Raw genomic sequence first — 11671 nt, forward strand, 5'->3', positions numbered from 1 at the left:
TGAGAACAGCGAGAAACTTAACATCAGGATTGATGGTCACGAAGTCAATGAAGTTAAGGAATTCTGCTACCTAGGCAGTAAAATAACCAATGACGGACGGAGCAAGGAGGACATCAAAAGCAGACTCGCTATGGCAAAAAAGGCATTTCTGGCCAAGAGAAGTCTACTAATATCAAATACCGGCCTTAATTTGAGGAAGAAATTTCTGAGGATGTACGTCTGGAGTACAGCATTGAATGGTAGTGAAACATGGACTGTGGGAAAACCGGAACAGAAGAGAATCGAAGCATTTGAGATGTGGTGCTATAGACGAATGTTGAAAATTAGGTGGCCTGATAAGGTAAGGAATGAGGAGGTTCTATGCAGAATCGGAGAGGAAAGGAATATGTGGAAAACACTGATAAGGAGAAGGGACAGGATGATAGGACATCTGCTAAGACATGAGGGAATGACTTCCATGGTATTAGAGGGAGCTGCAGAGGGCAAAAAGTGTAGAGGAAGACAGAGATTGGAATACGTCAAGCAAATAATTGAGGACGTAGGTTGCAAGTGCTACTCTGAGATGAAGAGGTTAGCACAGGAAAGGAATTCGTGGCGGGCCGCATCAAACCAGTCAGTAGACTGATGACCAAAAAAAAAAGAAAAATCAGTTTGCTACATTAGTGTTGTGTTTCGGTGCCGATCTACAGTGTGATCTAGTGATGTGGGTTTTAATTGTGTGCTCGACCTGTTTATCGTCCATGACAGTACCTTGCTACGCCACCCGTCATGTGGCTGTTTTACTCGTTCTACGGACTTCTATGCTCCGGCCGTACTTTGCCTGGCGCCTTTTAATGTAGTGTGTGTGTGTTTTTTTGTGTGTGTAACATACATTTTTAGATTTTTATCTGCGATTTACAGTCACCACTTTGTATATCTTATTTGCTTCTGTTCCGGCTTTTTTGTTTCTATATTCCGCCATGTTATCTCCTTTATATTGTTTTTAAATGTCTTCTATTTATGTCTCTTGGCTGAAGAGCAGCGCTTATGCTGCTGCCAGCCCGCCCCTGATGGGGGATGGAAATGACAATAAAAGCACTCCGTCGTCAGGCCACGAGTGCCCTACCGGGACCATCCGACCGCCGTGTCATCCTCAGTGGAGGATGCGGATAGGAGGGGCCTGGGGTCAGCACATCGCTCTCCTGGTCGTAAGATGGTATTCTTGACCCAAGCCGCTACTACTCGGTCGAGTAGCTCCTCAATTGGCATCACGAGGCTGAGTGCACCCCGAAAATAGGCAACACTGCATGGCGGCCTGGATGGTCACCTATCCAAGTACCGACCACGCCCGACATCGCTGAACTTCGGTGATCTCAAGGGAACCGGTGTATCCACTGCGGCAAAGCCGTTGTCTATGGAAATGACAATAAAGAAAAAAAAAATTCGTTAATGCTGCCTCAGCTGCGGTGCATAGAGATGCAGCATTAGGGTGCCTCGTTTTATTTGTAGCTCTTTCGACTACGCTCCAAACATGGCAGTCGAAGGGGTTCAAATCCGAACTATTCGGGAGCCGGAGGCAGTTTTGGGCTAAACGGCTCGTATGAGGTCCTCCGACACATTGGTCGCTCGTTGCAATTCAGTACTAAAGCCAGTTTCCTCGTGTGCTCCGAAATCAGCGCCTGGGTCTTTTCGACGACTGCCGCAGTTCGTCACACGCGTTTCCTCGAATCAGGTTTCCTCCCCGGGTTAGCGGAACCTTCCCCAGACTTCTCCGAAACATAATACTTGGCCACAGTATGGTACACAGTTGATCTCGGGCAGCCGAAAAATCGAATTATTTCAGTGCGCGAACGCCCAGCGCGAAAACTTTCGATAATCGTGACTCTTCGATTGTACTCCGCACCTGTCTGTAACATCTCAGCCGGCCGCTGTGGCCGAGCAGTTCTAGGCGCTCCAGCCCGGAACCGCGCTGCTGCTGCAGTCGCAGGTTAGAATCCTGCCTCGGGCATGGATGTGTGTGATGTCCTTAGGTTAGTTAGGTTCACGTAGTTCTAAATCTAGGGAACTGATGACCTCATATGTTAAGTCCCATAGTGTTTAGAGCCATTTGAACCATTTGTAACATCTCGGCCACTTTGAGGTGTGAGTGTTTACTAGATGCCTATGACTTTCAAGAACGCCAATCACAACCTGCGGCGGAACTACCATATGGCGAGAAATTCAAATTAAAATTTGTCCTAAGTTAAGCGCCTCACCATGGGTATAGTTTCTGACGACATCGCCCGACATCGTGAAACACAACTAGCTCTTTACTCAGACGAAGTGTTGAGTACTATTGACAAAGGATTTCAAATGGATCCCGTATTTCTAGATTTCCAGATGGCTTTTCACACCGTACCCCACAAGCAGCTCGTAGTCAAATAGCGTCCTTATGCAATGTCGTCTCAGTTACGGGACCGGATTCATGATTTCCTGTCACAGAGGTCACAGTTCGTAGTAACTGACGGGAAGCCATCGATTAAAACAGAAGTGATCTCTGCCGTTCCCCAACGTAGTGTTCCTTATCTATATAAACGATTTAGGAGACAATCAGAGTTTCTGTCTTTGGTTGTTTGCAGATGATGCTATCGTTTATCGTCTAGTTAAGTCATCAGAAGATCAAAACCAACTGCAAAACGATTTAGATAAGCTATTGGCAATTGACCACAAATAACGAAAAGCGTAAGATCGTCCAAATGAGTGCTAAAAGAAATCCGTTAAACTTCGGTTACACGATACATCAATCAAATCCAGAGGCCGTAAATTCAAATAAATTCCTAGGAATGACAATTACGAAGAACTTGAATTGGAAAGAACACATAGAAAACGTTGTGGGAAAGGCGAGCTAAGTACTGCATTTTATTGGCAGAACACTTAGAAGATGCAACCGATAGATGTACTAAAGAGAATGCCTACACTACGTTTGTCCATCCTCTTCTGGAGTGCTGCTGTACGGTGTGGGATCCTTACCAGATGGGATTACGGAGTACTCCAAAAAAGTACAAAGATGGGTATTATCGAGAAATAGAGGAGGGAGTGTCACGGACATGACACAGGATTTGGGGTAGGCATCATTAGAACATAGGCGTTTCTCTTTGCGGTGGGATCTTCTCACGAAGTTTCAACCGCAAACTTTCTCCCACAAACCGGAAATATTTTGTTCATATCGACCTACATAGGGAGGAACGATCATCAGAACAAAATAAAGGAAAAGTGTAAGGTCGTCCACATGAGTGCTAAACGAAATCCGTTAAAATTCGGTTACACGATAATCAATCAAATCCAGAGCATGTACACTTAATTCCTAGGAATTACAATTACAAAGAACTTATATTGGAAAGAATACATAAGAAGGAAGGAAGGGCCGGCCGCGGTGACCGAAGAAAGACGAAATAAATGAGAAATAGTAGCAGAAATGAGTACAATGAGAAACTTTACATCAGGGTCGGTGTTCACGAAGTAGATGAAGTTAAGGAATTCTGCTACCTAGGCAGCAAAATAACCTATGGAGGATAGGGCAAGGAGGACAGAAAAAGCAGATTGACACTGGCAAAAAGGATACTCCTGGCAAAGAGAAGTCTACTAGTATCAAACATAGGCCTTAATTTGAGGAAGAAGTTTCTGAGAGTACAGCATTGTATGACAGTGAAACATCGACTGTAGGAAAACCGGAACACAAGAGAATCGAAGCATTTGAGATGTGGTGTTACAAAAAAATATTGAAAATTAGGTGGACTGATAAGGTAAGGAATAAGGAGCTTCTCCGCAGAATCGGCGAGGAAATGAATATATGGAAAACACTGACAAGAAGAAGGGACAGCATTATAGAATGTCTGTTAAGACATCAGGGAATAATTTCCGTGATACTAGAGGGAGGTGTGGAGCGTAAAAACTGTAGAGGAGGGCAAAGACTGCAACACGTCCAGCAAATAATTGAGGTCGTAGGTTCCAAGTGGCAATGGGCACTGTTGGACTTAACACGTGAGGTCGTCAGTCCCCTAGAACTTAGAACTACTTAAACGTAACTAACCTAAGGACATCCTGCCCGAGGCAGGATTCGAACCTGCGACCGTAGCGGTCGCGCGGTTCCAGACTGAAGCGCCTAGAACCGCTCGGCCACACCGGCCGGCTCCAAGTGCTACTCCGTGATGAAGAGATTTGCACAGGAGAGGAAACTGCATGAAACCAATCACAAGACTGATGAAACATAAAAAAGCTGAACTGGTAAGTTGGTAGGAGTGTTTATCTATACACGGAATCGAAGCAAATTGGCAGAAGAATGCTTGGCCTCGCCGCGGTTACATGTGTTGATTGCTTAATGCAGATAAACGTGGACTTTAGCCGTAAACAATGTTTCCAAAGAGTTCATCAATATTATGTAGAATGGGAAGACTGGAATGAACCTAACTACATAATGCAAATCTAATTTAGTTACAGCAATGCCAAAACTAAAGAATATTCAATAGACTTCAGACACGCTGTCTTAGAGCATTAAGTAAAGGCCAAACTCAATCCTACTTTGGGAAGGTGTCTGGCATCTCCAAACAGCTTGTGAGTGTCTTGGCCCGACGTCACAAAAAAAGGGGGACGATAGAGGACAATACACGAAGTGGTCGGCTCCGAAAAACCACCAAAGAAAGACACGATCATTCGAAGGCAATCGATGGCTTACCACAAAAAAATCAGTCCGGGTAATACGTCATGATCTACAGATAAAACACGTGATTAAGGCCCATTTTCCGACAGTTACAAGTCGTTTAGAAGCTATAAATCAGAATGGATGGTCGAAGTAGAGAGTATATAAAATGTATACTGGCAATGGAAAGGAAAGCGTTTCTGAAGAAGGGAAATTTTCTAACATTGAGTATAGATTTAAGCATCAGGAAGTCGTTTCTGAAAGTATTTGTATGGAGTGTAGCCATGTATGGAAGTGAAACATGGACGATAAATAGTTTGGACAAGAAGAGAATAGAAGCTTTCGAAATGTGGTGCTACAGAAGAATGCTGAAGATTCGATGGGTAGATCACATAACTAATGAGGAAGTATCGAATAGGATTGGGGAGAAGAGAAGTTTGTGGCACAACTTGACTAGAAGAAGGGATCGGTTGGTAGGACATATTCTGAGGCATCAATGGATCATCAATTTAGTATTGGAGGGCAGCGTGGAGGGTAAAAATCGTAGAGAGAGACCAAGATATGAATAGACTAAGCAGATTCACAAAGATGTAGGTTGCGGTAGGTACTGGGAGATGAAGAACCTTGCACAGGATAGAGTAGCATGGAGAGCTGCATCAAACCAGTCTCAGGACTGAAGACCACAACAACAACAACAACAAATCAGAATGACAGACGACCTTCTCGAAAACCTATGATAACTGCGAAAAATACACTACTGGCCATTAAAATTGCTACACCAAGAAGAAATGCAGATGATGAACGGGTATTCATTGGACAAATATATTATACTAGAACTGACATGTGATTACATTTTCACGCAAATTGGGTGCATAGATCCTGAGAAATCAGTACCCAGAACGGCCTTGATACGCCTGGGCATTGAGTCAAACAGAGTTGGATGGCGTGTACAGGTACAGCTGCCCATGCAGCTTCAACACGATGCCACAGTTCATAAAGAGTAGTGACTGGCGTATTGTGACGAGCCAGTTGCTAGGCCACCATTGACCAGACATTTGCAATTGGTGAGAGATCTGGAGAATGTGCTGACCAGGGCAGCAGTCGAATATTTTCTGTATCCAGAAAGGCCCGTACAGGACCTGCAAGATGCGGTCGTGTATTATCCTGCTGAAATGTAGGGTTTCGCAGGGATCGAATGAAGGGTAGAGCCACCGGTCGTAACACATCTGAAATGTAACGTCCACTGTTCAAAGTGCCGTCAATGCGAACAAGAAGTGACCGAGACGTGTAACCAATGGTACCCCATACCATCACGCCGGGTGATACACCAGTATGGCGATGACGAATACACGCTTCCAATGTGCGTTCACTGCGATGTCGTCAAACACGGATGCGACCATGATGATGCTGTAAACAGAACCTGGATTCATCCGACAAAATGACGTTTTGCCATTCGTGCATCCAGGTTGGTCATTGAGTACACCATCGCAGGCGCTCTTGTCTGTGATGCAGCGTCAAGGGTAACCGCAGCCACGGTCTCCGAGCTGATAGTCCATGCTGCTGCAAACGTCGTCGAACTGTTCGTGCAGATGGTTGTTGTCTTGCAAATGTCCCCATCTGTTGACTCAAGGATCGAGACGTGGCTGTACGATCCGTTACAGCCATGCGGATAAAAATTCCTGTCATCTCGACTGCTAGTGATACGAGGCCGTTGGGATCCAGCACGACGTTCAATATTACCTTCCCGAACCCACCGATTCCATATTCTGGATCTCGACCTACGCGAACAGCAATGTCGCGATACGATAAACCGCAATCGCGATAGGCTACAATACGACCTTTATCAAAGTCGGAAACGTGATGGTACGCATTTCTCCTCCTTACACGAGGCATCACAACAACGTTTCACCAGGCAACGCCGGTCAACTGCTGTTTGTGTATGAGAAATCGGTTGGAAACCTTCCTCATGTCAGCACGTTGTAGGTGTCGCCACCGGAGCCAGCCTTGTGTGAATGCTCTGAAAAGCTAATCATTTGCATATCACGGCATCTTCTTCCTGTTGGCTAAATTTCGCGTCTGCGTGGTGTAGAAATTTTAATGGCCAGTAGTGTAGGAAGGCCAGACTAGAGTTTACTAAGAAGTGAGCGTCGGGGACCACTGCAGAGTGATCAAAAATTCTATGGAGTGATAAAAGCAAGTTCAATCTCTTCTCCTCAGGAATGATAGAAAGTACCAAGTACCCACCATGAAGCATGGAGAAGAAAGTACTATGGTGTGTGGCTATTCCTCACCAAGTGGTGTAGCTTCTGTCGTCAAAATTCATGGGGTAACGGATAGCCTGGTGAAATATTAAGGCCGTATGTCCGCCCCTGGTAGCTGAGTGATCAGCGCGACGGAGTGTCATACCTAACGGTCCGGGTTCGATTCCCGGCTGGGTCGGAGATTTTTTTCTGCTCAGAGACTGGATGTTGTGTTGTCCTTATTATTCTTTCATCCCCATCGACACGCAGGTCGCCGAAGTGGCGTCATCTCGGAAGACTTGCACCCGGCGAACGGTCCACCCGACGGGAGGCCCTGGCCACACGGCGTTTCCATTTCTAACAAACCATATTATACCTCACGGAAGGCGAAATATGTCTCGAAATTGGCAATTCCAGCATGACAACAATTAGAAGCACTCTTCTGGCGATGTGAAGGTAAAGGTATTTGAATGGCCAAGGCAAAATCCAGACTTAATCACCATACAATGTATTTGGGGCGAGCTGGATAGACGTGTTCGCCAACTAAATAGCACGAATAAGTAGGCTTCCTACACAAAATTATTTGAGCAACGGAAGAAGATCCCTCGGGAGCGATTGGCCAAACTCGTGGATTCTATACCATACGCGTGTGCTACAAGAATATGCGTAAAGGGTTGTGCAACTAAGTATTAAGCCAAGAACATCATGGTTCATGACTTCATTATTGTTCACTTTCTGTTTAGTTTTAACAAAATGCTTTGGAGCCTATGTAAATTGTTTTTTTTTGTGTTTAATTCTATAATATGTATAAAAATAAAGTACGCTTTATGAAGATTTGATAAATTCTTTCATTAACATTTTTTCCTAGACAATTTATTTTCCGAATTTATTATCTCTACAAAATACTTTTGAGCGACAGTGTATAAGGGCATCTGGTATATATTCCAATGGACAGGTGCAATTGTAAGGGCATCTGGCGAATGCTCCAGTGTCCTTCTCTACAGGTTAGGGCGTGTAGTGTAAGTTTAAATGATGATGGAGGTTGTAAGTAATACTTCGACGTGCAGCTGTACGTATCATTGTGTCTATTACCTGCCTCAGTGAGCACCTGTACGGTTCAGGGCATCTAACAATACTTTTAACTGTCAGGTGTAGTGGTTGTGCCATCTGTGGCGGTCTTTCACTAGACATGTTTTCAGTTGCTTCAAGCAAAATGGTTGCTTTGGAGTGAAGGTGGTTCACGAATTACATTGTAGTTTTATTCGCTAATAATTCTACACTTTCCTCGGGTACAATACGTGCAGATACGGGGTGTTTCAAAAATGACCGGTATATTTGAAACGGCAATAAAAACTAAACGAGCAGCGATAGAAATACACCGTTTGTTGCAATATGCTTGGGAGAACAGTACATTTTCAGGCAGCCAAACTTTCGAAATTACGGTAGTTACAATTTTCAACAACAGATGGCGCTGCGGTCTCGGAAACTCTATAGTATGATATTTTCCACATATCCACCATGCGTAGCAATAATATGGCGTAGTCTCTGAATGAAATTACCCGAAACCTTTGACAACGTGTCTGGCGGAATGGCTTCACATGCAGATGAGATGTACTGCTTCAGCTGTTCAATTGTTTCTGGATTCTGGCGGTACACCTGGTCTTTCAAGTGTCCCCACAGAAAGAAGTCACAGGGGTTCATGTCTGGCGAATAGGGAGGCCAATCCACGCCGCCTCCTGTATGTTTCGGATAGCCCAAAGCAATCACACGATCATCGAAATATTCATTCAGGAAATTAAAGACGTCGGCCGTGCGATGTGGCCGGGCACCATCTTGCATAAACCACGAGGTGTTCGCAGTGTCGTCTAAGGCAGTTTGTACCGCCACAAATTCACGAAGAATGTCCAGATAGCGTGATGCAGTAATCGTTTCGGATCTGAAAAATGGGCCAATGATTCCTTTGGAAGAAATGGCGGCCCAGACCAGTACTTTTTGAGGATGCAGGGACGATGGGACTGCAACATGGGGCTTTTAGGTTCCCCATATGCGCCAGTTCTGTTTATTGACGAAGCCGTCCAGGTAAAAATAGGCTTCGTCAGTAAACCAAATGCTGCCCACATGCATATCGCCGTCATCAATCCTGTGCACTATATCGTTAGCGAATGTCTCTCGTGCAGCAATGGTAGCGGCGCTGAGGGGTTGCCGCGTTTGAATTTTGTATGGATAGAGGTGTAAACTCTGGCGCATGAGACGATACGTGGACGTTGGCGTCATTTGGACCGCAGCGGCGAAGGCGAACGGAAAGCCGAGGCCGCTGTTGGATCACCTGCTGCACTAGCTGCGCGTTGCCCTCTGTGGTTGCCGTACGCGGTCGCCCTACCTTTCCAGCACGTTCATCCGTCACGTTCCCAGTCCGTTGAAATTTTTCAAACAGATCCTTTATTGTATCGCTTTTCGGTCCTTTGGTTACATTAAACCTCCGTTGAAAACTTCGTCTTGTCGCAACAACACTGTGTTCTAGGCGGTGGAATTCCAACACCAGAAAAATCCTCTGTTCTAAGGAATAAACCATGTTGTCTACAGCACACTTGCACGTTGTGAACAGCACACGCTTACAGCAGAAAGACGACGTACAGAATGGCGCACCCACAGACTGCGTTGTCTTCTATATCTTTCACATCACTTGCAGCACCATCTGTTGTTGAAAATTGTAACTACTGTAATTTCGAAAGTTTGTCCGCCTGAAAATGTACTGTTGTCCCAAGCATATTGCAACAAACGGTGTATTTCTATCGCTGCTCGTTTAGTTTTTATTGCCGTTTCAAATTTACCGGTCATTTTTGAAACACCCTGTACTTCGTTGGGGTGCAATTTTATTATCAATCTAAAGTAGGGTACCATATCAAATTAATTTAGAAATTTTGCACGGCGTAGTCTGCTAGTTCCCTGGGTGTACAATTTGATAGAGGCTCTTTAGAAAAAGAGAAGGAGTTTTGGGTGGCTAAAGTTATTCTGCTCAAGTTTGAGGGATTCTGGTATTACAGTTTCTGTTTCAGTGAATGTTTTCGTACACGAGCTTGCAATACGTCACACCACCCTGTAAAACAGACATGTTTATGGTTTTCATCAGCAATTTTGGGTATACGCTTCTTGCCCGATTTGTAGACTGCGGCTTTAATTGTTCTCCACTGTCTAATTGGTGACCGTTGCGCGAGGGTATTTGTCATAAATGTTAGCGTAGCCGCTAATCACAAAGTATACAAACAAAAGCACCTCTCAGGGTTACTCCGCAAGTAGGAATCTTATGGTAACCTCACAGAGAGGCAGTGAAAATCAGCTGTTTCTGCGTAAGACTGTTGTGAACATAGAAAGCGGCCACCAAAAGTAGAGGAAAGTTTGCGAACTTACTGCCGAGGTGAAGTGTGTGGAGACACATCCCAGACGCATACCTGTAACAGAAGAAAAGAAAACTGTCAGTCGTACATAATTGTTCGGAGGAAAGAGATTGTATGCGCAGAATATTTTGCCCACAGTAGACGGAAGAATTCCGCATCTGTAACTGAAACATCTGTTATATTCAAAAGGAAGTACCATTCAGCCGCCTTGTCATGGCCCGTGCGGCTTGCGCCGTTGGAGGTTCGAGTCCTCCCTCGGGCATGGGTGTGTGTGTTGTCCTTAGCGTAAGTTAGTTTTAGTTAGGTTACGTAGTGTGTAAGCTTAGGGAACGATGACCACAGCAGTTTGGTCCCATAAGACCTTACCACAAAATTCCATAACCATCAGTCAAGATGGTTGGAATAATTTCATCCATTTAAACCACGATCTGCTTCGAACGCTTCCTGCTGATCTCAGACTACACCGTATCTACATCCTCCACTCCGATAACGCACACTTTCGGTACGTGTTAGAACGTCCTGTTACGGCTACGCGAGGTGTATTACAATACATAGCGAACACTGATACGGTTGAAAATATACGGTAGCTGAAGCGAAAACACTGCAATGAACATGGTCCACAAAGCAGCCTTTTGCAAATCTGTGGTTACCAGCCCCCGCGGACTTCAATATGAAGTACTATTCTAACCAGTGTAAATGTATTTACAATGCGAACTTTTCGATTGAATCCCCATATAACTGAGCTCAGATTTCACCCAAGGCCCACCTTAGCAATACGAGGTGCATTCAAGTTCTAAGGCCTCCGATTTTTTTTCTAATTAACTACTCACCCGAAATCGATGAAACTGGCGTTACTTTTCGACGTAATCGCCCTGCAGACGTACACATTTTTCACAACGCTGACGCCATGATTCCATGGCAGCGGCGAAGGCTTCTTTAGGAGTCTGTTTTGACCACTGGAAAATCGCTGAGGCAATAGCAGCACGACTGGTGAATGTGCGGTCACGGAGAGTGTCTTTCAATGTTGGAAAAAGCCAAAAGTCACTAGGAGCCAGGTCAGGTGAGTAGAGAGCATGAGGAATCACTTCAAAGTTGTTATCACGAAGAAACTGTTGCGTAACGTTAGCTCGATGTGCGGGTGCGTTGTCTTGGTGAAACAGCACACGCGCAGCCCTTCCCGGACGTTTTTGTTGCAGTGCAGGAAGGAATTTGTTCTTCAAAACATTTTCGTATGATGCACCTGTTACCGTAGTGCCCTTTGGAACGCAATGGGTAAGGATTACGCCCTCGCTGTCCCAGAACATGGACACCATCATTTTTTCAGCACTGGCGGTTACCCGAAATTTTTTTGGTGGCGGTGAATCTGTGTGGTTCCATTGAGC

Source organism: Schistocerca serialis, chromosome 10, assembly GCF_023864345.2.
Source record: "Schistocerca serialis cubense isolate TAMUIC-IGC-003099 chromosome 10, iqSchSeri2.2, whole genome shotgun sequence".
In the NCBI taxonomy this organism is placed as follows: domain Eukaryota; kingdom Metazoa; phylum Arthropoda; class Insecta; order Orthoptera; family Acrididae; genus Schistocerca; species Schistocerca serialis.